The sequence below is a fragment of the Bos taurus genome, chromosome 2 (genome assembly GCF_002263795.3).
Source record: "Bos taurus isolate L1 Dominette 01449 registration number 42190680 breed Hereford chromosome 2, ARS-UCD2.0, whole genome shotgun sequence".
Lineage (NCBI taxonomy): Eukaryota > Metazoa > Chordata > Mammalia > Artiodactyla > Bovidae > Bos > Bos taurus.
In genome coordinates this window covers 64,207,125-64,233,388 of record NC_037329.1, presented here as the reverse complement: position 1 = coordinate 64,233,388, position 26,264 = coordinate 64,207,125, and the positions used below count along the sequence as shown (strand labels likewise).

Genomic DNA, 26,264 nt, shown 5'->3' with positions numbered 1-26,264 from the left:
CCAGGAAAACCCCCTCCTTGGTTTAGCTCACTTCCTCCACTAAACTTTCTATAAATATTTAAAGTGATTGGTCACGAGTGCATTGTTTTCACTGCGTGTCATGAAAGAGACATTTTTGTAATAGCCAAATAAATGCTATATCCCAAATCAAAGCTTCCCTTTAAGTTCATGAACATGTATCACTTATAAATGTTCCGTGGCTAAAATATTTCAGTTTTCCTTTCTGTTATCAACTTTGCTCATAAATAGTTTTAATTATTTTTATTTCTTTTGTTGCCCTATGTAGATAATTGAATTTGAAAAGCAAACAAAATGTAACCTGGTACCATTGTTGAAATAAAAACAGAAAATCCTTGGCAGGCTTGATATATAACAGGAACAGTGCTGGCCATTTTACCTGATCTCATATGAGACTGACAACAACTCTATAATATTAATAGGCTTCATATGAGACTGACAACAACTCTATAATAGGCTTTATTATCTCCATTTCATACATATAGAAATGAGGCTAAGAGGCTAAATAATATATGAAGCCCCCAGCTGGTAAATAGTAATATCACAACCAAATTTTAGGTCTTCCTTAGTTCAAAACCTACTTAAAAATTCTACATATCATTTTTCAGGATCTATGAAATATGAAAATGTGAAATTGAAAATCAGATTATTTAAGTATTTTTTAGTTCACAACAGGGAACTATTCCTAAGAGCTTTGTATACTTTATAATTGGAATTCTGATTTCACTTTTAAAAATATAATAGTCACCAAAATTTTAAAGACACTTTTGTAAGGTGACAGATATCTTCATTTTGGCCAACTTTTCAATTATTCTTAAAAAGTTAATAGATGAAGTAGGGGTAATGAACTCTTCCAGTAATTCTCAAGTCTTAGTTCTGGCAAGGATCTTCCCTGAAATCCTCTACTGCCTTCAATTTGAAAGCTATTTCAGCCCTCTGCTTTCCCTCTACACAGGATCAGCTACATGCAAACAGCAAGGAAGCAACCTGAATCCAAGATTAGGGTGAGGATTTCTCCCTCTCTAACCATTTATGTATTTGAAATGCTCAAGACTGTCAAGAAGGCATGCATTTTAGTTTGGTTATGGGCTTCCCTGGTGGCTCATATGGTAAAGAATCTGCCTACAGTATGGGAGACCCAGGTTCAATATCTGGGTTGGAAGATCCCCTGCAGAAATGAATGGCTACCCACTCCAGTTTTCTTGCCTGTAGAATTCCATAGACAGAGGAGCCTGGCAGGATATAGTCCATGGGATGGCAAAAGAATCGGACACAGCTGAGCAACTAACACTTCCACTTTCACACAAAGTAGACTGACTTTGTAGTAGGAATATTTCTCTCTCTGAATAAACACCTAAAGACACAAACTAGAAGGAGGAAAAGTAGAATCAGGAGACTTTTGAGGGATAAAGTTTTGGGAGCCAAGGGCAGGACCTGTGCTTATAATCTATGAGATGGCAACAAAGTAGGTGGAAAGAAGCCAGAAAGAGATGGGGTCATGTGTCCCTTTTTGGGGTTAGCCGGGCAAAGAGCCCACACGTGTTTTCTGATCCAAGTCCAGATGAGCAGGAGCAGAGAATTGAAAGAGAAGACTATGACAGATTTCTGGTTTAATAAGAAAATTAAACACTTGGTAAGTATTCATGAGCCCAAAAGAATGGAGAAGATTACATTCGTAGTCTATGACTCAGTAAGTCCACTCTGAGGTATAAACTCAACAGAAGTGTGTGTGTGTGTGTGTGTGTATATATATATATATATGTTCACTAAAAGACATTGTACTATATTGTTCATAGAAGGACTACTCATAACACCATTAAACTGAAAATGCACACGCCCATTAACAGTAGAATGGATAAACCTGAACATAGTTATACATTAAAATATCATAAAGTACTAAGAAGGAACAATCAAGACTTCAACACAATAGTAATGGGTAAAAGAATAAAATGTAGATGAATATACAGCTAATTTATTTCATTTATTGAAGTTCAAAGATGGCATAACTCTACCTGTTTGATAAAGTAAGAAAAAGAAATTAAAGATAACAATTATCAAATTTGGTTTTGCTGTTTAGTCGCTAAGTAGTGTCTCACTCTTTGCAAACCATGGACTAATGGAGGCTCCTCTGTCCTCCATTATCTGCTGGAGTTTGCTCAAATTCCTATCCGTTGATTTGGTGATACTATTTAACCATCTCATGCTTTGTTGCCCCCTTCTCTTTTTGCTTTAGCTCTTTCCCAGCATCAGGGTCCTTTCCAATGAGTCAGGCTCTTTGTATCACGTGGCCAAAGTACTGGAGCTTCAGCAACAGTTCTTCCAATGAATATTTAGCATTGATTTCCTTTAGGATTGACTGGTTTGATCTCATTGTTGTCTGAGGGACTCTCAAGAGTCTTCTCCAGCACCACAATTAGAAAGCATCAATTCTTTAGCACTCAGCCTTCTTTATGGTCCAACTCTCACATCCATACATGAAGACTGGAAAAAACATAGCTTTGACTGTATGGACATTTGTTGGGAAATGATCTCTCTGCTTTATAATACGTTGTCTAGGTTCATCACAGTTTTCTTTCTAAGGAGCAAGCATCTTTTAATTTCATGGTTGCGGTACCATCCTCAGTGATTTCAGAATCCAACAAAATAAAAGCTGTCACTACTTCCATTGCTTTTCCACTTTTATCAAATAGGAAGAGGTAAAAATTGGCAGTATTCAAAGACAATATAATGTTCCAAACAGAAAATCCCAAGGAATTTACAAAACAATAAAAAGTTTAGCAAAGTCACAGGATACAAGTGAATATACAAAAATCAATTGTGTTTTTATGTACAAGCATCACACAATTGGAAAATCAAATTTAAAGAATTTATAATAAGATAAAATACTTAGGGAATAAATGTAATAAAAGACTGCTACACTACAAAACACTGTGTACAGCAATTAAATGAGATTTTATATGACACACACCTCATTTATGTGACACAAAAACTTAATATCACACTCAAAATTTTTACCAAAATAATCAATAAATTATTTCTCACTGGAATATATAACATGATGAAACTAAATAAAGAGAATCCAGAAGCTACTCTGATGCTTATGATGATAATTAAGTTAATATAACAGTACCTGAATTTATTGCTTTTTCAGAAACATTTAACTTCTAGTCTACACTCTATACTGTATTATATTTCCCTTGATTGTTACTTAAGTATATCTTTTCCTCTAAATAAGAAAACCTTCCTAAGTGATCAATGCAAAGAAATACAGAAAAACAATAGAATGGGAAAGACTAGAGATCTCTTCAAGAAAATTAGAGATACCAAGGGAAAATTTCATACAAAGATGGGCACAATAAAGGACAGAAATGGTATGGACCTAGAAGCGGAGGATAGCAGAGAAGAAGTGGCAAGAATACACAGCCACTTCAAGAATACACAAGAATACATAGCAAAGAAGAGGTGGCAAGAATACACAGAAGAACTGTACAAAAAAGATCTTCATGACCAAGATAATCACAATGGTGTGATCACTCACCTAGAGCCAGACATCCTGGAGTGAGAAGTCAAGTAGGCCTTAGGAAGCATCACTACGAACAAATTTAGTGGAGGTGATGGAATTTCAGCTGAGTTATTTCAAATTCTAAAAGATGATGCTATGAAAGTGCTGCATTCAATATGCCAACAAATTTGGAAAACAGCAGTGGCCACAGGAATGGAAAAGGACAGTATTCATTCCAATCCCAAAGAAAGGCAATCACAAAGAATGATAAAACTACTGCATGATTGTACTCATCTCACACGTTAGCAAAGTAATGCTCAAAATTCTCCAAGCTAGGCTTCAACAATACTTGAACTGAGAACTTCCATATGTTGAAGCTGGATTTAGAAAAGGCAGAGGAACCAGAGATCAAATTGCCAACATCCGCTGGATCATCGAAAAAACAAGAGAGTTCCAGAAAAACATCTATTTCTGCTTTATTGACTATGCTAAAGCCTTTGACTGTGTAGATCACAACAAACTGTAGAAAATTCTGAAAGAGATGCGAATACCAGACCACCTAACCTGCCTCCTGAGAAATCTGTATGCACATCAAGAAGCAACAGTTAGGACCGGACATGGAAAACTGGACTGGTTGCAAACTGGGAAAGAAGTATGTTAAGGCTGTATACTGTCACCCTGCTTACTTAACTTATATGCAGGGTACATCATGCAAAATGCTGGGCTGGATGAAACACAAGCTGGAATCAAGATTGCCAAGAGAAATATCAACAACCTCAGACATGCATATGACACCACCCTTATGCCAGAAATTGAATTGGAACTAAAGAGCCTCTTGATGAAAGTGAAAGAAGAGAGTGAAAAAGCTGGCTTAAAACTCAACAGTCAAAAAACAAAGATCATGGCATTCAGTCCCATCACTTCATGACAAATAGATGGGGAAACAATGGAAACAGTGACAGACTTTATTTTCTTAGGCTCAAATCACTGTAGATGGTGACTGCAGCCATGAAATTAAAAGATGATTGCTAAGCTGAGTGCCAAAGAATTGATCCTCTTGAACGGTGGTTTTGAAGAAGACTCTTGAGAGTCCCTTGGACTGCAAGGAGATCCAACCAGTCCATTCTGAAGGAGATCAGCCCTGGGATTTCTTAGGAAGGAATGATGCTAAAGCTGAAACTCCAGTACTTTGGCCACCTCATGTGAAGAGTTGACTCATTGGAAAAGACTCTGATGATGGGAGGGATTGGGGGCAAGAGGAGAAGGGGACGACAGAGGATGAGATGGCTGGATGGCATCAGTGACTTGATGGACCTGAGTCTGGGTGAACTCTGGGAGTTGGTGATGGACAGGGAGGCCTGGCGTGCTGCGATTCATGGGGTTGCAAAGAGTCGGATATGACTGAGTGACTGAACTAAACTGCTTCCTGGAAGAAAAGCTACGACTCAACCTAGACAGCATATTCAAAAGCAGAGACATTACTTTGCCAACAAGGTCTGTCTAGTCAAGGCTATGGTTTTTCCAGTAGTCATGTATGGATGTGAGAGTTGGACTGTGAAGAAAGCTGAGCACCGAAGAATTGCTGCTTTTGAACGGTGGTGTTGGAGAAGACTCTTGAGAATCCTTGGACTGCAAGGAGATCCAACCAGTCTATTCTGAAGGCGATCAGCCCTGGGATTTCTTTGGAAGGAATGATGCTAAAGCTGAAACTCCAATACTTTGGCCACCTCATGTGAAGAGTTGACTCATTGGAAAAGACCCTGATGCTGGGAGAGATTGGGGGCAGGAGGAGAAGGGGATGACAGAGGATGAGATGGCTAGATGGCATCAGCGCCTCGATGGATGTGAGTTTGAGTGAACTCTGGGAGTTGGTGATGGACAGGGAGGCCTGGCATGCTGTAATTCATGGGCTTGCAAAGAGTCGGACATGACTGAGCGACTGAACTGAACTGAACTGAACCTCGACAGCATATTAAAGAGCAAAAACATTACTTAACCGAGAAAACTCTGTCTAGTCAAAGCTATGGTTTTTTTCAGTAGACATGTATAGATGTGAGAGTTGGACTATAAAGAAAGATCAGCACCAAAAAATTGATGCTTTTGAACTGTGGAGTTGGAGAAGACTCTTGAGAATCCCTGGACTGCAAGGAGATCAAACCAGTCAATCCTAAAGAAAATCAGTCCTGAATATTCATGGGAAGGACTGATGTTGAAGCTCCAATACTTTGACTACTGATGAGAACTGACTCATTGGAAAAGACCCTGATGCTGGAAAAGATTGAAGGCAGGAGAAGGAGACTACAGAGGATGAGATGGTTGGATGGCACCACTGACTCAATGGACATTAGTTTGAGCAAGCTCCGGGAGTTACTGATGGATACGAAAGCCTGGTGTGCTGCAGTCTACTGTGTCATAGAGTTGAACATGATTTGACAAGTGAACAACATGTAAAGAGATATGCCCACTTTCGAACAGCCATGTGGAATTGTGTGACGCAAACATAGAGAATTTCCAAGTAGTCTGAGTCACAGGAAAGACAATTCCCATCCCTAGCCCTGCTCCCTGCTTGTCTTCATTTACAAGTTGGAAACTCACTTTAGTCTAGTTTATGGGAACTACTCTCATTCAAAGCAGCCTGGTGGTGAAGGAAAATTTTCATGAAAAACAAATACAAGTGCCTCTTTGGGCCCATGCTCTGTAATGCCCTAAATCATTTGTTTAGGAAACACAATATATATAATGCCTTAGAACAATTACTAAGGGATCCCAATAAAAGCCCAGTGTCCTCTATGGGGTGGGTTGGCAAGACCAGTGGCAGCTAAATCACACTACAGCAAGGGGACCCCAATTTTATGTCCTAGGAGCTATCTCATATAATAAGGCTCTGAATCATATTTCCTTTGAAAAGGGTGTTTCAAGGCTAAAACTCACCTAAAAGGGTCTTGAGGGTCCACATTTTTGTATTCCCTAAATCTTTCAGGCTTTTGGTATTTCATGTACGTACACTTTATGTCAGCAGGAGTTTTTCCCAGCAGGAATTGTATTTTTGTGTGTGTATGAAAGAAGGATTGCCTTTTTTTTTTTTTTATTAAAATTAAGAAAGTAATGGAGTTGTTGAATGGGTAAAATGATCTATGATAAAATTCTTAGGATTTCTAGATGTTAATATTTCTGGGCTCAAATTATGAACTTAAAGTATTAAAACTTAAATTGGTCTTTTATTGAAAACTCTACTCTCATTTGCCCTTGGTGTAGTTGCCCCTTGGTAAGCCATATCTTCAAATTCCCGTGGTCCCAGTATATGTATGGAACCAACTGGGACCAGCATCTTTTTCAAGTAAATTCAGGGTTCTTAAAAACAGCTTTGTATAAGAAATAAAGAATCCTTAACTTGCAGGCTACCCAAAGCAAATTAAACACACTTCCAAATATTCTGGTTCCTATTTGAAGGCTTTAGCTTATCTGCTAAAAATTGACAACTGTGCTTTTACAATACATCTCTGTTTTGTTTTGTGTTTGTAGCAAAGCCAGTAACTCATTATGAAGAGGATATTGACTTTATGATTGCAAGACAAATGTTCAGAGTTATTTTATCAAGAGCTATGGCCCCTTATTTATAGAACAGGGATAAAAGAAGGATATAAAAAATAAACAAACAATAAAACAAAAAAATCACAACACTCATTTCTCCTTCAGTTAAATGCAAAGAGAACTTTTCTTTCCAAGAAGGACAAAACAGAGCTACATTTTTATTCAAGTTTATACCCAAATACTGAATCAGTCCCAGGTTTCTAAATCCTTCATTACAGCCCCAGACAATCTCATCTAAAGACTGTAACAAACAACAACAAAATTATTTATGTGAACCACAGACCTTCAGAATACCACTGATACACCTACAAGTTAAGCCACAGAAAGACTGTCTACAATGATATCAATATCAACAGGATGTTGGCATTTGTAAAAGCCAGAAAAGACCTGCAAGGTTTGGATGTTTAGAAAATGTTCCCCAAGGAGAAAGCAGCTTGCAAAGCGGGACTGTATTCAGTTTTTGATGTGTGGAGCCCTCAAACTTCAGGGCAGGGAACAGCCATCTGTTGCAGGAGTGGGGCAGGCAGCCCTGTCGGTGGTGTTCTGCTGCCATTTGCAAGGAAGCCCGGCATCCATCCTGAATGTGTAGGAATGATGCCACTGTTCAGGCTTGCTCTCCACCAAGCAGATGGTACCCCTGTGACACTGCGCTGAAGGAAGGGGCAGCACTGGTTGACACTCAGTGTGAGTGTGGAGAATTACTTCTACTTATTTTAAGTCTCATCACACCCAAACTGGCGATATACACAACCCATTTGAAAGGTGCAGATCGAAATGCACATCCAGCAAGCTATCAATACAGTAAGTACTCTATGTGTTTTCACCAAATTGCCAGCTAATCTGTTATTTCTATTTGACTCTTCTAGAAAAATAAAGCATAACAACTAAGCATGTTCACATATGTATTAAAAAAAAATAGTACTGAGCAGCTTACAAACCTAAAGTCCATTTCCTTTACTGTAGGAAAGATACTGTGATATTTAAGAATCTTCTAATATCCCACCAAACTGTACCTTCATGTTCGTTTTGGTTGTGAGGATAAACTCCCATATTTTAAAGTATTTAAACTCAGTTATTTTATATATTATATAATGTATATATCTATCCCTATTTTATTTGGAATGTTCTGCTGGTTATATATAGCAATCCAATGATGGAAATAGTAATTCATTCAGCAAACATTTAATGTGAGTTTACTCTAGGCCTGGCCTGATACTAGGCACTGGGAAATAGAGAGCTAGGGTGTAACAGACAGAGAGCATATCTAGGCACTCCTGTGTCATAGGGTGCATGAGCATAACAGGAGTGCCAGGTATTACAAAGTGTTGCTTACTTAAAAGTTGGTTTTTAAAATAAATGTTAGGTAATGATTTTTCAAAAAATAGAAATGTATCTGCCTTTAAATGAATAGGTGCATTCTCCTATCTCTAAGAAAATTATTTTCCAAATGTCATGCTTTTTTAGCAGCAAGTCATATAGAAAAATATAAAATACTGTTTCCATGAGTATTTTAGTTATTAAGAATGTCTATTACAGAACTTGATTGCACTATTAAATTCCTTAAGTTTTGCAGGTGATGGTACTGGACTTCAGTTCCAAGTTTTGCCCCTTTAGACAATGATGTTATCCAGGTTATTTTTTTTTTTTTTCCAGAGAAACTCAATTGACTTCTTCAGCCTTTTCCATTCCAATATACCATATCACAATTATAAAAAATAATATTAAGTTAATATTTATTGAACAGTTAGTATGTCAAGCACAGTTCTAAATACATAAAATATTGCAACTTCAATCCCATGAGTTAGGTATTACTATCATAAACAGGACACAGAGCAATGATTCTCAATTTTTTTAGAAATTTTTTACACTCTGAAAAAAATGTGAGGACTCCAAAGAGCTTTAATATATGTAGGTTATACCTACCAGTGTTTCCCATATTCAAAATTAAAACAGGCTTTAAATATATATTAATTTATAGTATAATATGATACTAATCTATTTGAAAAAATAATGTCATTGTAGATAAACAATATATAATTATGAAATACAACTATATACAAAACTAAAATTAGTAAAAAGAATGGCAGTGTTTTATAGTTTTGCTAATGCCTTCCATGTCTGCCTAACAAAAAACGACATCTGGATTCCCATAACTACTTCTGTATTCAGCATGTTGCAGTGTTATAGGCTGCAGGCTATAGTTCAGGCTACTGAGTAGCCTCTGGCAAACCACTGTACACCCATGAGAGTGAAAAATACAAATAACATATTAGTATTCTTATAAAAACAGTTTTGAACTCTGAATTCTTGAAAAAGTTGTAGGGTCCCTGGAAACCCCCCAGTCCACAGTCTGAGTGCTCTTGATGCATGGTGATACCTACCTTCCCTGGGCAACCTGAGGCTCAAGTAGTCTGGAAAACATGCCCACTGTGCCCTTGCTGTTAAGTTCAAATACAACCACATAGGTATTTCTATATTTGCAAAATACCAATGAATATTTATATTTGCTAGAACTTGTGCCTCTGTATTTACCATCAGCTATAAAATACTGCCTCTACTGCTAGAAAAGGAATCACCAATTGAAACAGGCTGGACCTGAGACCCTTTGCTGAAAGGCTTGCTGGAAAAACATCTCCTCCAGCAACAAATACAAAGAAACTATAAGGGACTAAAAATAACTGTGTGCATGTGCAACTGAAGCAAATCATGGACAAGATACAAAGAGACCAAAAAACCCAACCACCACTTCTGAGGAGCAGGGAGCAAAAGCAGGTCACTGCATGCCCCCTGAACATTCCACCAACAAAGCAGTGGGTAAACCACCTAAGCCACCCCTCCACTGGACTCCTGGACACACCTCTGCCTTCACCAAATATAAGGCTTACCTCCCTGATCTGGGAGTGATTAGAAAGAGAACCTGTTGCTTCTCGAAGCTCTGGCCCCCATAACGCTTTGCCTGAATTTCCTGTCTGACCTCTCATCAATTTCTATTGATTAAGGAGGCCAAGAACCCTTGTCAATGTCACAATAATGCGAGAAATAATGAGGGTCTTTAAGGATAAAACTTTCTTCACTATTTGAAGGGCAATCAATAGGAAAATTTCTGATCAAACTTTTCAAGGACATACTGAATTCCAAGAACTATGAACCTACATTTCTGGCAGAGTAGAAGAAAAATACGAATGATATTCCCCATATAAACCTTAGTTCAGGCACACATTTTGTTTCAGTTAACACTCCCCGCCCCCATTTTTTCCCTACAAAGATCTCACCAAGTGCCCAAAGGGAAATGAGATAAATGATTCCTATTATTTATACCTTGGGGCACAGAGTCACACTCTAAATTCTTAGAGAAGTTTCAATAAGTTATCCACCTTCCCATTTCTAAATGGGCCCCATGGATAAGAGCATGTGTGTGTGACAGAGAGGAGAGCAGGTCTGCTCCCCCAGGAGGCCTCGAACCATTCTCTGCACACACACAGGCGTCCTAGGGAGGCGGCGGCCACAGAGGCAGGACAATGCCGAGTGCCAGGTGTGCCTGTGGAGTGGGCAGATGGGGAGATCAGTGGCAACAGGCCCTGAGTAATGGTTAAATTAATTAGCCTTCCGAAACAGATCATTTAATTACTCATCCACTTGGATATTCAGAGCGAGAGGAGACTTAAGAGAAACTTCGGGAGCTATAACCCAAATGAAAGAAATGTTTGTACAACTCTTTCCAATGCATAATGTCAGTGTTCACCCCAACACTTTTACATACCAAAAATCACCCTCTTATTCCATATTTCAGAGGACTCAATTAAAATCCACTATGCATAAAAGGCAGTAAGTTGAGAGTGGTTCTAAATTGGTGACCTTAAACGATTTGGGGCAGCAAAACTTAAGGCAGCATACACACCCACTGACTTTGCGAGAGAGACAGAGGCAGTCTAGTAACAGTGTGTTGTGCTAGTTAACCAAATTCCCTTTCTACCAAAAAAAAATTAACACAAACTTTTTAGAGAATTCAGTATATTGGAATACAGAGATCATAAGTAAAAACAAATGCACACTCTAATCTCATTTTCCTGAATTCCTGAAGGTCTTCTATCCACATACTGTTCCTCATGGTGCTTTCTGATGTGCTATCAATATTTTTTTCCAATTTTCTAAATTTCTTGAGAATTTTCTAAAAGTTCTCTAAATAAGACGTCACATAAGTATTTTAGACTTTGAAAAAGAATAGATACATGTATATGTATTACTGAATCACTTTGATGTACACCTGAAGCTAACACAACACTGTTAATCAACTATAATATAAAGATTAAAAAAACTGTTCTACAATGAACGTTCTTCCACTCTCAAAAATGGTGTCTCAAATGATACCCGCATGTTCATTTAGTGGTTCACTAATTCATCCATACAGCCACTTGTTCCACCCACTGTATCCTAATTGCTTACCGGTTTCTCACCTCTACTGGGCTGTTAAGACCCAGGCAAGTAGGACTTCACGGTCTTTGTGTGCCAGAGACACAGACACATCCTCAGTGAATGAAAGATCATGCTTCAGGGCAAAGACAACCTATGGACTTGAGGCAAGACCACAGGCTGTCTTCTGAGTATCTGACTCTATTCTGAGTATCAGAGGTTAGTCCCATGCCCCAGAGCTTAACAAAATGTGCCAATAGTAAATCCTACTACTACCAACACACTTGCAGAACTCTGCTCATTTTAGATGAACCATGGAATCTTGTTAGCAAATAAATAAACTAGTGAAGAAATATTTCTGGGGTTTCTCTCCTGTATTTCTAATAGTTAGAATTATTAGCTTTCACTAGAAGAATACATGCTTTCATCCCAACATGTTTTATAAACACAGGGTCTACTAACTTTATTGAACACAACACTGAGTTAGAACAACCCCATTTTCTTCTCTTCTTTTTTGTGGGGCAGAAGAAAATCCCAAAGGTCTTCTACCTAATGTGTATTTAAAATATATATTACAACAAAAAACTCCTCCCATTTAATACAGAAATTTGAGTCTTAACTCTTGCTATAATTTCGTTCTTGAATGTTAAGCAAAGTTTAAGGACTTTAAAAAAGATCTTCTTGAGACACACTTTATGAGTCATTGAAGAGCTGTTTAATTTTTTAAACTTAACTTACACTTCTGAAAAACCTAGATTTCTGAGTGAGGATTCCTTAGGCTTCTAAGTTTTCTAAGAAATGTGAAATTTTGTATGTTCTCATATTCTGCACCCATAGGTCTTCCTTTAATATTAAAATTCCACTAAAAAAGATACATCTAGGTTTGTTTTATGCCTGTCGATTAAGGAAAACAATGGAAAAACAATAGAACTTCATTAATACTGTTTGATTTTCTTCCATCAATTTTCAGTTCAGTTCAATTCAGTCACTCAGTGGTGTCTGACTCTTTGTGACCCCATGAATTGCAGAGTGCCAGGCCTCCCTGTCCATCATCTACTCCTGGAGTTCACCCAAACTTATATGTATCGAGTCGGTGATGCCATCCAGCCATCTCATCCTCTGTCATCCCCTTCTCCTCCTGCCCTCGATCCCTCCCAGCATCAGAGTCTTTTCCAATGAGTCAACTCTTTGCATGAGGTGGCCAAAGTATTGGAGTTTCAGCTTTAGCATCAGTCCTTCCAAAGAACACCCAGGGCTGATCTCCTTTAGAATGGACTGGTTGGATCTCCTTGCAGTCCAAGGGACTCTCAAGAGTCTTCTACAACACCACAGTTCAAAAGCATCAATTCTTCGGCACTCAGCTTTCTTCACAGTCCAACTCTCACATCCATACATGACCACTGGAATTTCAGTAACATTCAAAAGGAAGGAGCTGTAGTGTCATTTAATATGTAAAGAGAATTCTTAAAGAAAACACACGTTAACTATCTCCTAAGGAGCATTACATACCTGTGGGTATGTGAGACAAAAGCCTTCGTATAACAATTAATTTGGTTTTCATGGCTTTCAATTATCAATAGCCCTGAAATCTCAGTCTGTCTCTATTTTCATGAAGGTCCCAAGACAGTATCTGTGAGTAGATTCAAGCCATCTGTCTAGACCAAGAAAAATAAGGCTTTGGAGTTCCTACTGGAATTAAGTTGAAGGAGATAATGAAGAAAGCCATGGTAAGACTGCAACATAGAACACAGTTTATCCTCTAAGTACTCCTTCTTCACTTGTGGAATGAGCTACACATCCAAGGTGAATTTGGCTCAACAACATGGTGGCCATTTAGAATGGATTAGCAATGCCATAAATCTGTCCCACAAATATTGTCCTGTCTACTGTTCTGGATGGGGCTTCCCAGGTAGTTCAGTGGTAAAGAATCCACATGCCAAAGCAGGAGACGCAGAAGACCCAAGTTCAATACCTGAGTTGAGAAGGTACCCTGGAGGAGGAAATGGCAACCTGCTCCAATATTCTTGCCTGGAAAATTCCATGGACAGAGAAGCCTGGTGGGCCACAGTCTATGGGGTCGCAAAGAGTTGGACATGACTGAGCAACTAAGCACTCACATACTATGCTGGAAGCACTTTGCTAGTCTCAGATACAATGCCAAGTAAGGCTTAATCCCTGTAGTCAGGAAGCATCATGTCTCAGAAAACAGTCTATAGCCAGTGTTATGAGTTAAACTGTATCCCCATAAAAATTTGAATGACTGTATATGTTGAAGTCCCAGCTCCCAGTACCTCAGAACGTGACCTTATTGGAGGCAGTGTTTTTACAGAGGTAATCAAGTTAAAATGTAGTTATTAGAGTGAACCCTAATCCAATATGACTGGAGTCCTTTAAAAAGGCAGGTAAATTTGAAGATGGGTATAAACAGAGAGTATACCACGTGAAGACAAAGAAGGAGATTGTGAAGATTCTTCTATAAATCAAAGAACTACCAGCAAACCAGAAGCTAGGCAAAGGGCATGGAACAGATACCCTCAGAGGAAGCAACTGTGCCAACACCTTGATCTTCTATCTGTAGCCTCCAGTACCATGAGACAAAACATTTCTGTTATTTAAGCCAGCGAGTTTGTGGTACGTTGTTAGGGCAGCCCTAACAAATGAATATATTCAGATACACTTAAATTTTAACATAAAATCTACAAAGTATATGTGTTTGGACATAGTCCCTCTCTCTACAAGCAAATATACAAATAGCTTAGTAAAATATAATGGCTGCCCCAAGCAAGTGTCATATAGTTTTAGTAGGAGTATGTACTTCTGACCAAGAGAATCAAGGAGGTCTTTATAGAGGAAATGGTAGTCACATTTAGACAAGTTAAGAGCTACATAAGTCAGAAGGCAAACCTAGGAATTTATGACTATAGGACTATAAAGTATTTATTGCAAAGTTGTTCCTATTGTTTCTCATCCAATAAACTCACTTCTTTTACCATGCCACTTCTCAAGAAAGTTCAAGAAGTCTATACGCATGACTCAAACGGCCCACTTCATATCTAAACTTCTAAAAATATACATTATCTTAGCCACAAAGATATTTTTAGTCCTTTCCTCTTTGTATTGCTTTTACTAAGGCTACTGTGACAGAGGATGATATGGTTGGATGGCATTACCAGCTCAATGGACATGAGTCTGAGCAAGCTCCGGGCTATAGTGAAGGACAGGGAAGCCTGGCATGCTGCAGTCCATGGGGTTGCAAAAAGTCAGACGTGACTGAGTGACTGAACTGAACTTAAAGGCTACTGTGATATCTAGTATAAGACAAAGTGCTGCCTCCTGTGCTACTATAAGAATACTGACTTAGTTGGTCTTTCAGAGTGGGGATGATTTGCAAACATATTTACTCTGGCTGCCACCTTCTCACTTGTAACTACACTTAACTCACTCTCTGGCCACCATCCTCATTATAGGGATGTGCACTGGTCACTGGCAGATAATAAGGAGTTAGGAGTCATGTGTAGTCCTGGAACTGGTCTGTCTAGAGACAGAATCCATGACCAGGCTCCCACTAACATAAGTATCTCCCAACAAGCCATTATTGAGCCTTAGAACCACTATTAATTTTCTGATTATTATAAACCATCCAACTTAATAACCTTTCCTGAAGCATTCAGGAAGAATAATTTTGGAAGCTTTGATCATTTGCCAGTTCATATTAATGAGTCCATAATCTATCAGAACCTAGCTCACTTACTTTACTTTCAGAATTTTCATTATTGAGCTTTGTAACCTGATTCTTTTTTTTTTTTTTTTCCCTCTATCTTTTCATAGGGAATGTATGAGTCTGATTTTTCCTGGTTGTAACAGAAACAAACTCCAGCTAGCATAGGAAAGATGAAGCTTTTTACTGAACAGATTATTTTATTTTAGGAGCAACTGTACCACCAAACCTTAGAAAGGGCAGGACCCGGAGCATGTCCAGAATTGATTTACCTTCTCCTTAGGTGCGGCTATAATGCTTGAGCTCAGTTCTGGGAACTTCTGGTTTCTATTTCTCACCAGTTTCATATTTTAAATACCCTGGAATAAGATCCTGATTGGCACAGCTTAAGTAGGGCACACCTTCTGAGTTGATGGGCTTTGGCCTGGAGGTCAAGGCCACACAGCAGTCTTAGACATACTCCTCACTAATACAGGCTGGGGGAAGAAAACAGTCTATCTTATGGGTTGACAATATGTGTTGTCTTCTGTTTGGAAAATGGTTTCTATATATTTCCTAATTAATCTTTACTTGGACCTGTAGCAAAAATAAACAACCAGATATCATACTTTTTCTTAATTTAATAATTTTTGCATTCATTTTAATTGGACTAACTCCTTTTGAGGAGTCCTTTTAAAATACTGGGCTAGAATGGAACCTATACCTTGCTTTCTTCATATTCTCTTGACCCTTCCACTATCTCTGTGACTTAAAAATTTATATTGAGCACATTTCTCATTTCTTTCTAACTAGTTTTAGTCCATATATGCTTTCTATACATTGCCTTACTAGCCCCACTGTCAGCGTTACTTAATTTACGTTGAGCACATTCCTAGAAATACTATCAACCATGAAGCATTCTGTACTTGTTCATACAGTACACATAATATTAAAACTAGAGAGAAGACTCCCAGAAGATATGAAAAAATCAGGGTGTATCCTCATCCTCTAGCTCCTGCCTCTTACACCATTATCAGCAAATCTATTCAAAACACCAACAATAACATTTCAAGACAATTTGCATCTTTGAAAGGCACATTTAAAGGAATGCCAATGTGGGAAAGCTAGAAAATAAAAGCTCATATTTCCCTATATTCTTTGTATACAACCTAACTGTGGCCAACTACATATACTATCCAATTAGTATCTGAACTGAGTAGGCACCAAAAAGTCAACAATGGGAAATTTTAGAGGGAAAAGAGAATACATGGGTGAAAAAATAGAATCTAATGTCTGAGAAACCAATCTGTGAAATCATGTAATATATGTGACACCAGGTAAGACCTTGCTGCTAAGTCACTTCAGTCATGTCCAACTCTGTGCGACCCCATAGACGGCAGCCCACCAGGCTCCCCCATCCCTGGGATTCTCCAAGCAAGAACACTGGAGTGGGTTGCCATTTCCTTCTCCAATGCATGTAAGTGAAAAGTGAAAATGAAGTTGTGTCTGACTCTTAGTGACCCCATGGATTGCAGCCCACCAGGCTCCTCCATCCATGGGATTTTCCAGGCAAAAGTACTGGAGTGGGGTGCCATTGCCTTCTCCAAGGTATGACCCTAGTGGGGGGAAAAAATTCTCAGATATAAGTCCACATAGGATACTCTCAACAGAAGTAAAAGTGTTTTGCTGAGGAAACCAGAAGGGAAAGAGACACATGTACCCCAATGTTCATCGCAGCACTGTTTATAATAGCCAGGACATGGAAGCAACCTAGATGTCCATCAGCAGATGAATGGATAAGAAAGCTGTGGTACATATACACAATGGAGTATTACTCAGCCACTAAAAAGAAAACATTTGAATCAGTTCTAATGAGGTGGATGAAACTGGAGCCTATTATACAGAGTGAAGTAAGCCAGAACGAAAAACACCAATACAGTATACTAATGCATATATATGGAATTTAGAAAGATGATAACAATAACCCTGTGTACGAGACAGCAAAAGAGACACTGATGTATGGAACAGTCTTATGGACTCTGTGGGAGAGGGAGAGGGTGGGAAGATTTGGGAGAATGGCATTGAAACATGTAAAATATCATGTATGAAACGAGATGCCAGTCCAGGTTCAATGCACGATACTGGATGCTTGGGGCTAGTGCACTGGGACAACCCAGAGGGATGGTATGGGGAGGGAGGAGGGAGGAGGGTTCAGGATGGGGAGCACATGTATACCTGTGATGGATTCATTTTGATATTTGGCAAAACTAATACAATTATGTAAGGTTTAAAAATAAAATTAAATTAAAAAAAAAAGAAGTAAAAGTGTTTTAGAAAAAAGGAAAACAACTCATATGCAAACAACAGCAGATGTTTTTGAAGAATAATAATAGCACAACAACCAGGCAACAAAATTAATTCTGTCAAAACAGGTTACTGTAAACTTTCCGTTTATAGGTAATTAAATCTAAGCATTTAAATTACCTGTTTTATTATCACAGCGAGAAAGAGAAACATTTGAAAAATGAAGGCATCTTTTGTATCTTAAAACAAGAGAAGAGAAAGTCAGGTAGTGAGTAGTTTGAATTCAACAAAAAGCCATTTTCTGAAAAATGACAGGCACTCATCATCCTCAAGTCAGAAGGTGGTTGAAGAAGTGAGGAATCATTTTTTAGCAAATTTTGGTTACATTTAAGAAACTAGATATTAAGAGTAATAACAACAATAATTAACACTCACATTGTGATTACATTCCAAGCATGTTATTAATTCATTTAATCTTCATCCTAACCAAAAAGTAGGCACTATTGTTATCCCCATTCTACAGATAAGGAAAATAAGGCAGAAAAAGATTATTCATCTGCTTAAAGGTCTTGGAGGTAGTGATTGATGATGTCAGGATTTGCAGGCAGACACTCTTGGTCTCAAAGCCCCATTCTCATCTGAATGGGGTGCTATCCATGTAATTCTATTCTGTGTGAATGTGTGCTCAATTGTGGCCGACTCTTTGTGACCGCAAGGACTACAGCCCACCAGGCTCCTCTGTCCACAAAATTCTCCAAGCAAGAATACCAGAGTGGGGTGCCATTTCCTACTCTAGGGGATCTTCCCAACCCAGGGATCAAATTCATGTCTCTTGCATCTCCTTCATTGACAGGCAAAGTCTTTACCACTGTGCCACCTGGACAGGTATAATTCTAGCTGGAGTTAACAATTTTACTTGGTGCATTGTTGTTCAGTAATACAGACACAAAAGATCTGTGTGAATTTCACAAGAAACTCTCAAAATCCATTTTCATTCCCTCTGAGAGTCAAGCAACTGAAGAGGCAGAACAGAGGTGTGGTTAACACAACAGACTCTACAACCAGACTGCATAGGTTCAGAATCCAAGCTCACTCACCAACCAACTCACTGACTGAGGGGAAGTTACTTACCCTCCTGAGACAGAATGTACTATTACTTACAAATACAGACTGCCCCTTTTCTGGGGAAACATTTTGACTTCCCCACCTCACTGATACCAGGCTTGGCAGGAGACCCACTTTGGTAATGAAATGTTGAGTAGAAGAAACATGTGTAACTTTGGGGCAGAAACTTGTAGAGCTAGGACAAAATCTGCCATTATTATCTTTCTCATTGTGATCAGCATTGTTTGAGAAACAGGCTGGCCTGGGTCCTGGAGTGAGGCAGCCTTGAAGCCAAGCAGCAGATGCACCACAGTCTCCTGCTGGAGTAAGAAATATACCACTGCGTTTATAACCCACTATAATTCAGGGGCTGCTTGTCACATACTGGCTGTCTTGTCTCATACACTCTCTGTGCTTCAATGTCCTACACCTCCTTTTAGGGTTGCTATAGGAATTAATGCATTATTTTTATGAAGTGTGTAGAACAGTGGCTGGCAAGCTGTATGGAAGTGTTCATGCTTATAACCTTTTTCATCTATAACTGGTAGGAGATAAGTATTAATGAGCCAGACACTCACATGGAAAAAAGTACAAGGAGAGAAAAAATTGCTAGAGGAAACATTTCTGGTACTAATCAAATCCAATGCTTCTCTAATTCCCAGATTCTTTCAACTCAGTCCTAATGTTCTACTGGTTGCCTTTTGGGCTTTTTGCACACTTCTCTTCAATGTTCCCAGTAATCTTTTTCATTTATTGACAATCCAGGTCTTTAATATTAAAGACCTGAAGTCTCTAGTTTCCCTTCTACACGATCTAGTCAATTATTTTGCCCTTGAAGATGCACCTATTTCATTTCCTTCAGCTGTCATTTTGGAAATAGAGTTGAACATCAGTTTTTCCATTGATGGAACACAATTTGAGTACGATCACAGCAGCCGCTGCTATCTCTGTTTCTAAGGGTGAAGGATTACATAACTTTGACAAGTTTTTTGCTTCATGACTTCTGACCAGCTTTAGTTTCCTAATGTACAATATTTTATGTAAAAGCTCCTGTTTCACAATGAATGTTCCACCCAACCTGCTTCCAGGGGATGCTGCCGATGACAACTCTGTAAGTTGTGACAGATACTGAGAAAGAGAAAGTAACTGTTTGGTGCTTCTAATCTATCTTAAAGATCACAGGTCACTAATATGGGAGCCCATAGAGATCTTTCACAGTACCACTCTTATTTTAGAGAGGAGAAAATGGAGTGTCAAAGAAGCTGACTACCTTGTTGAGAAAAATTAAAGTCTGAGCAGGAACAGAGTCATTATCTATAGGAATCAAACCAGTGCTCCTTCTAGGCTAATTGTGTTTATAAGAAAAATATTTGATGACATGAACACATCTGTACAAACTACAAAACATGCTAAATACTTAACAAATTCACTGTCTCCATATTACTGTGCATCTTATTGGGTTTTAATCTGACCTACTTCACTTCCACTTTTCACTTTCATGCATTGGAGAAGGAAATGGCGGCCCACTCCAGTATTCTTGCCTGGAGAATCCCAGGGAAGGGGGAGCCTGGTGGGCTGCCGTCTCTGGGGTCGCACAGAGTCGGACACGACTGAAGAGACTTAGCAGCAGCAGCAGCATTCAGCTTATTGGGGCTTTCTGGGTGGTGCTGGTAGTAAAGAACCCACCTGCCAATGCAGGAGATGTAAAGAGATGTGGGTTCAATCCCTGGGTCAGGAAGATCCCCTGGAGGAGGGCATAGCAACCCACTCCAGTATTCTTGACTGGAGAATCTTCATGGACAGAGAAGCCTGGCAGGCTACAGTCCGTAGGTTCACAAAGAGTTGGACACAACTGAAGCAAGCGGGTGAGCAATTCAACTTACTAAGAAAAATACAGTAACACAGCCCCATTTTACTATGCTCATATGTGATGTAGGACCAAGTCAGTATCACGGCTTAACTAAATTAAGATATAAAACAGAGAGCAATTGTTTTATTACATCAAAAGCAGTTACTTGCTAGATAAGTAACTCATCAGCTTTTTGCTCTGAAATAAAATGATTACAATGTCTATCACATCCAACAAAAACTGAAACAAGCAATAAATGGGATCAATCTTTAAAAAATAAATATACTAAAGGTAGCTGCTTTTGACTGTAGCAAATAAAAGACAAAGTTATTTCGAGCATTCATCACTTCAATGATTTCTAAATTTGCTTCTCCAAAAGAAATGTACTAGAGATTAATAAATTTTACATAAAAGCAAATAGAATGTGTAAACTACTAAGGGGTTGACTTCCTTTTGATTCTAGCCATTTTCTCAAGCTCAAAAAAGACATTCACTCAAGTTTTGTATGGCTTCTGTGTAATCATCTCCCCTACAACTAAACAGGTAAAGAAAGGATGTACTTTTTTAGTGGATAATGATAAACCTGAGATTTGTAGCTAAAAACATTCTTGATCACAAATGCTTTCTTATTTTCTTTGCTCCTTGGCTACACTCTCATGTCTAAAAGACAAAAATGAAAACAAAACTAGAAAAGGATTCTGCAGGCATCCACATACAAGAAAGGTTCAGTCCTTGAAAGTCACAATAAAAACAGACCATCATAGATGGGAATTCCGTTAAAGAAGGACAATATACTTGCTGTGGTGAAGGGCTCAATTCATTTTTTTTAAATTATCGATAGACAAAGTCTGGAGCTGAAATACATTCTTAAGATCAAAGGCAAAATAGCAATGTCCAAGTTAGTCCAAAAGAAAAGCAAACCTAGCAACAGACAGATTTTCTTGCAAATGGAGAATGTCTTTAGTACAATACAATAAGTCTGTTGTGTGTGACACCTTGATAAATTAAAGAAACAGAAACACTGTCACAAAAGAAAAGGAAGAAAGGAAGGAAATTCACAAAACAGTGCCCACAGAAGATGGATAAGAACATTTTTAGAGAATACGTGCATTGATTAAAGGCAGGCAAGGAAAACAAGATAGCTGCTCTATCTGGCTCACCCCCTACCGCACATACCCTATTGTATTGTTTCTTTTGGCACTAACTACAAGAGAGCCTCATCCTATGTCTAATAATACTATTATTTATAAAATAGAAGAAAAACATCCTGATAAGAATATACCTCAATAGGAAAAAGTCTCCTTCTATATAATCTGAGTGTCCAGATGAAAAAGAAATGCCTTTTCAAAGTAATAACAATTACAAAGCGACCAGTGAACAAGATAAGCACTTACAGAAGGAACCACACTGAATCTATTCAACCAACCAGCTTTTCTGTTGTGTGAACCCAAGAAGGGATAACTGCTCCTCACTGGGAAAACCTGCAGTGCTGTCAAAACGCCAGTATATGGTCGGGGGTTGAGGGAGGAAATCATTAAAGAAAAAAAGAAAGTCTAAAGAGAAACAGAGGAAAGGGTGACAATACAAGCTCTAATTCTGTATACATTATATATCTTCACCTGTTATATTTAAGTCAATATGAAAGACACAGGGTTTTGAAAAGTATACACATCCACAATGGCCCCTGTCCTCCAAAAGCTAGAACTTATAAACTACTACTTTGGTCTCTGATTTTACCAACGCTCATTTCTTGCAAGTATAAACAGAATTTTCAACTCTGTAAGTAAAGTTATTTTCATATTCTGGCCAGCATCCCCATATTAATATATTTTTGCTGCAAAGTACATTTCTACTATATTGAAATAAAAAATCAAAATAGAATGCATATTTTCAGAAGTCCAAGTTTATGAACAATCTATTGAATATGATGTTTCCTATTTCATAACTTTATATGCATGATATGTACACCTAACTACATTTGAACACCAACTATCTTATATATGAAGCACAATCTGATCAGGTATTTCACAGATGATGCTGATAATTTGCTGGAGTTGGAGAAGAGTAAAAAAAAAATCCATAATACAATTAGATAGTACTTATTGAGCCATTAAATGTGACAACCACTGTCTTATATGCTGCTACCTCTATTATCTTATTGAATCCTCACAAATCTATCCTTCTTACAGATGAGTAAAAGACCTTCTAAATGAACAGTCATTTGAGTTTTAAACCATTGCACTAAACTCCTTCAAGCCACACACCTCTAGAAGAGATTCTGTGGAACCTAATTCGTTGTTGGTTATGAATGGAATTTTACCCTGCTTTTGAAACATGATCAAACTAAGGATGATTCCAACAATAATTCCCCAGCAGAGTCTATAACCAGAAGTGCCACATGGCAGGGCAAGGGCCTTTGAGCCACCCCTGCCCCTACCCTTAGGAGCAGGCCTAAGAGTTCAAAATAGGAAATTCAGGCACATAGTTCAGAGAAGCACCTTCTGACAGGTATGGGGAAAGGTCTAGATTTGGAAAAGTCCAGAATGTTTCACAAAAGCCAGGTTCTATGAAGGGGATTTCAAAGCTAGCGGTCAGCTGGGAGTTTAAGTTTCAAGGACAGAATTCTAGTTCCTACAAGGGATGATAGCAATGTGATAAACAGTCTTAGATCAGCAGAAGCATAGGGCAAAATTTCAAGGGATCTACTCAGAATAGGTCAAATCAGAAACAAGGATAATCTGATATACAAACATATGCTTTTAAATCACTGAAGAAGGCTTTCTTATCTCTTCTTGCTATTCTTTGGAACTCTGCATTCAGATGTTTATATCTTTCCTTTTCTCCTTTGCTTTTCACTTCTCTTGTTTTCACAGCTATTTGTAAGGCCTCCCCAGACAGCCATTTTGCTTTTTTGCATTTCTTTTCCATGGGGATGGTCTTGATCCCTGTCTCCTGTACAATGTCACGAACCTCATTCCATAGTTCATCAGGCACTGTATCTATCAGATCTAGGCCCTTAAATCTATTTCTCACTTCCACTGTATAACCATAAGGGATTTGATTTAGGTCATACCTGAATGGTCTAGTGGTTTTCCCTACTTTCTTCAATTTAAGTCTGAATTTGGCAATAAGGAGTTCCAAAGAATAGCAAAAAGAGATAAGAAAGCCTTCTTCAGCGATCAATGCAAAGAAATACAGGAAAACAACAGAATGGAAAAGACTACAGATCTCTTCAAGAAAATCAGAGATACCAAAGGAACATTTCATGCAAAGATGGGCTCGATAAAGGACAGAAATGGTATGGACCTAACAGAAGCAGAAGATATTAAGAAGAGATGGCAAGAATACACAGAAGAACTGTACAAAAAAAGAGCTTCACAACCCAGATAATCACGATGGTGTGATCACTGACCTAGAGCCAGACATCCTGGAACGTGAAGTCAAGTGGGCCTTAGAAAGCATCGCTAGGCGGGGAGGAGCTAAGATGGCAGAGGAATAGGACTGGGAGAACACTTTCTCCCCCACAAATTCATCAAAAGGACATTTAAACGCCGAGTAAATTCCACAAAACAACTTCTGAATGCCAGCAGAGGACATCAGGCACCCAGAAAAGCAACCCATTGTCTTCGAAAGGAGGTAGGAAAAAATATAAAAGACAAAAAAAGAGACAAAAGAGGGAGGGACGGAGCTCCGTCCCAGGAAGGGAGTCTTAAAAAGAGAAAAGTTTCCAAATACCAGGAAACATTCTCACGGCCGAATCTGTGCCGAGCCTTGGAAGCACAGAGGGCAACATACAGGGAGGAAAAATAAGTAAACAATTAAAACCTGCAGATTAGGAGCCCTACGGTAACTCCCCCAGCGGAGAAGCAGCACAGACACCTGCACACACCACTAGCAAGCGGGGGCTGGGCAGGGAGGTGCGGCGCGGGCTGCAGTGCTTAGAGTAAGGATCTGGCCTGAATACCCCAAGCCCTATCTGAGTGAAATAATTTGGGCTAACAAACCATACTGTGGGATATCTACCACGCGAAATGCCAGCCCTAACCTAAGACACCACCAGACCCGCACAAGGAACAAAGGACTTAACAGAGGTAGCCGGCTGCAGACCATCCCCCTCCGATGACAGGCAGCCAGAGCCGGAAGGGGGCAATCACAGCCCCAGAGAGACATTATCTACAAAACTGTAAGCAGGCTTCTTTGCTAACTAAAACTTCTTGGGGTTCTGGACGGTCAACATCCGCCTGATAAAGTGCGACGGTTGTACACCTAGATAACAGAGTGGCGGAGAGGCGATAAGTCTCAGCAACCGCGCTCACCAAACACCTCATCACCTGAGCTGCTCGGACCTGGGAAGGGCACAAAACGCAGGCCCAACTGAGTCTGCACCTCTGAGGGCTACCTGAGTGCCTGCACCTGAGCGGCTTAGACCTGAGAGATGGAAGCAGCCCAGGGCCGGGTGTGGATGGTTCCTGGCAGAGCAACCTAGAGCCTCAGCAGTGTGGGCAGGGAGGCTACACGAGCCATGAGGCACATGCCAGTGTTGTTTGTTTGCAGCGTCCCTCCCTCCCCACAGCACAACTGAACAAGTGAGCCTAAAAAAAAAAAAAAAAAAAGTGTCCACCACCATCCCCTTTGTGTCAGGGCGGAAATCAGACACTGAAGAGACCAGCAAACAGAAGAAGCTATAACAGAGGGAACCACCTTGGAAGCTACAGGCAATAGATTAAAACCCTGTGGTTAGTACCAACTACATAGGAAGGGGCCTATAGATCTTGAGAAATATAAGCCGGACCAAGGAACTAGCCGAAAACGAACTGACCCCACAATACCCACAATAACACCAGAGAAAGTTCTAGATATATTTTTATTATTTTTACGATTATTTTCTTTTTTTTTAATTTTTTAAAAAATTTAAAGTCCTCTATTACTCCTTTAATTTTCACTTTTATAACCTACTAGTACTTTGCAAAAAAAAAAAACACCCTATTTTTTTTAATAAGCAAACTTCATATATATATTTTTATACATTTTGTGACCTTGTTTTTTTTTTCTTCTTCTTTTCTTTAACATTGTATTTTTGAAATTCCAAACTCTACTCTAGATTTTTAATTTTAGCTTTTTGGTATTTGTTATCAATTTTGTACCTATATTTTTTTTTATAATTTTTGCGACTTTGTTTTTGTTTATCTCTCTTTCTCTTTCTTCTTCTTTTCTTTAACATTGTATTTTTGAAATTCCAAACTCTACTCTAGATTTTTAGCTTTTGCTTTTTGGTATTTGTTATCAATTTTGTACCTATATTTTCTTTATAATTTTTGTGACTTTGGGTTTTTTTTTTTTTCTTTTTCTCTCTTTTCATTCTTCTTTTCTTTAACATTGTATTTTTGAAATTCCAAACTCTACTCTAGATTTATAATTTTTGCTTTTATGTATTTGTTACCAATTTTGTACCTTTAAGAACCCAATCTTCAGTACCCATTTTTTACTAGGGAGCAAGATTACTGGCTTGACTGCTGTCTCCCCCTTTGGACTCTCCTTTTTCTCCACCAGGTCACCTGTGTCTCCTCCCTAACCCCTCTCTACTCTACCCAACTCTGTGAATTTCTGTGTGTTCCAGACGGTGGAGAACACTTAGGGAACTGATTACTAGCTGGATCTGTCTCCCTCCTTTTCATTCCCCCCTTTGATCCTTCTGCCCACCTCTGTCTCCTTCCTCCATCTGTATAACTGTATAACTTCGTGTATACACGAAGTTATACTTCTCTGTATAACTGTATAACTTCTTCTCT

General features: G+C 38.8%; 1 protein-coding gene across 4 annotated transcripts in view; it reads right to left on the bottom strand.

Moving 5' to 3' along the window:
- The window catches only part of NCKAP5 (NCK associated protein 5), a 1,102,414-nt gene that overhangs the window by 640,017 nt on the left and 436,133 nt on the right, over positions 1-26,264 (bottom strand). The gene's annotated exons all lie outside the window — the stretch shown is intronic.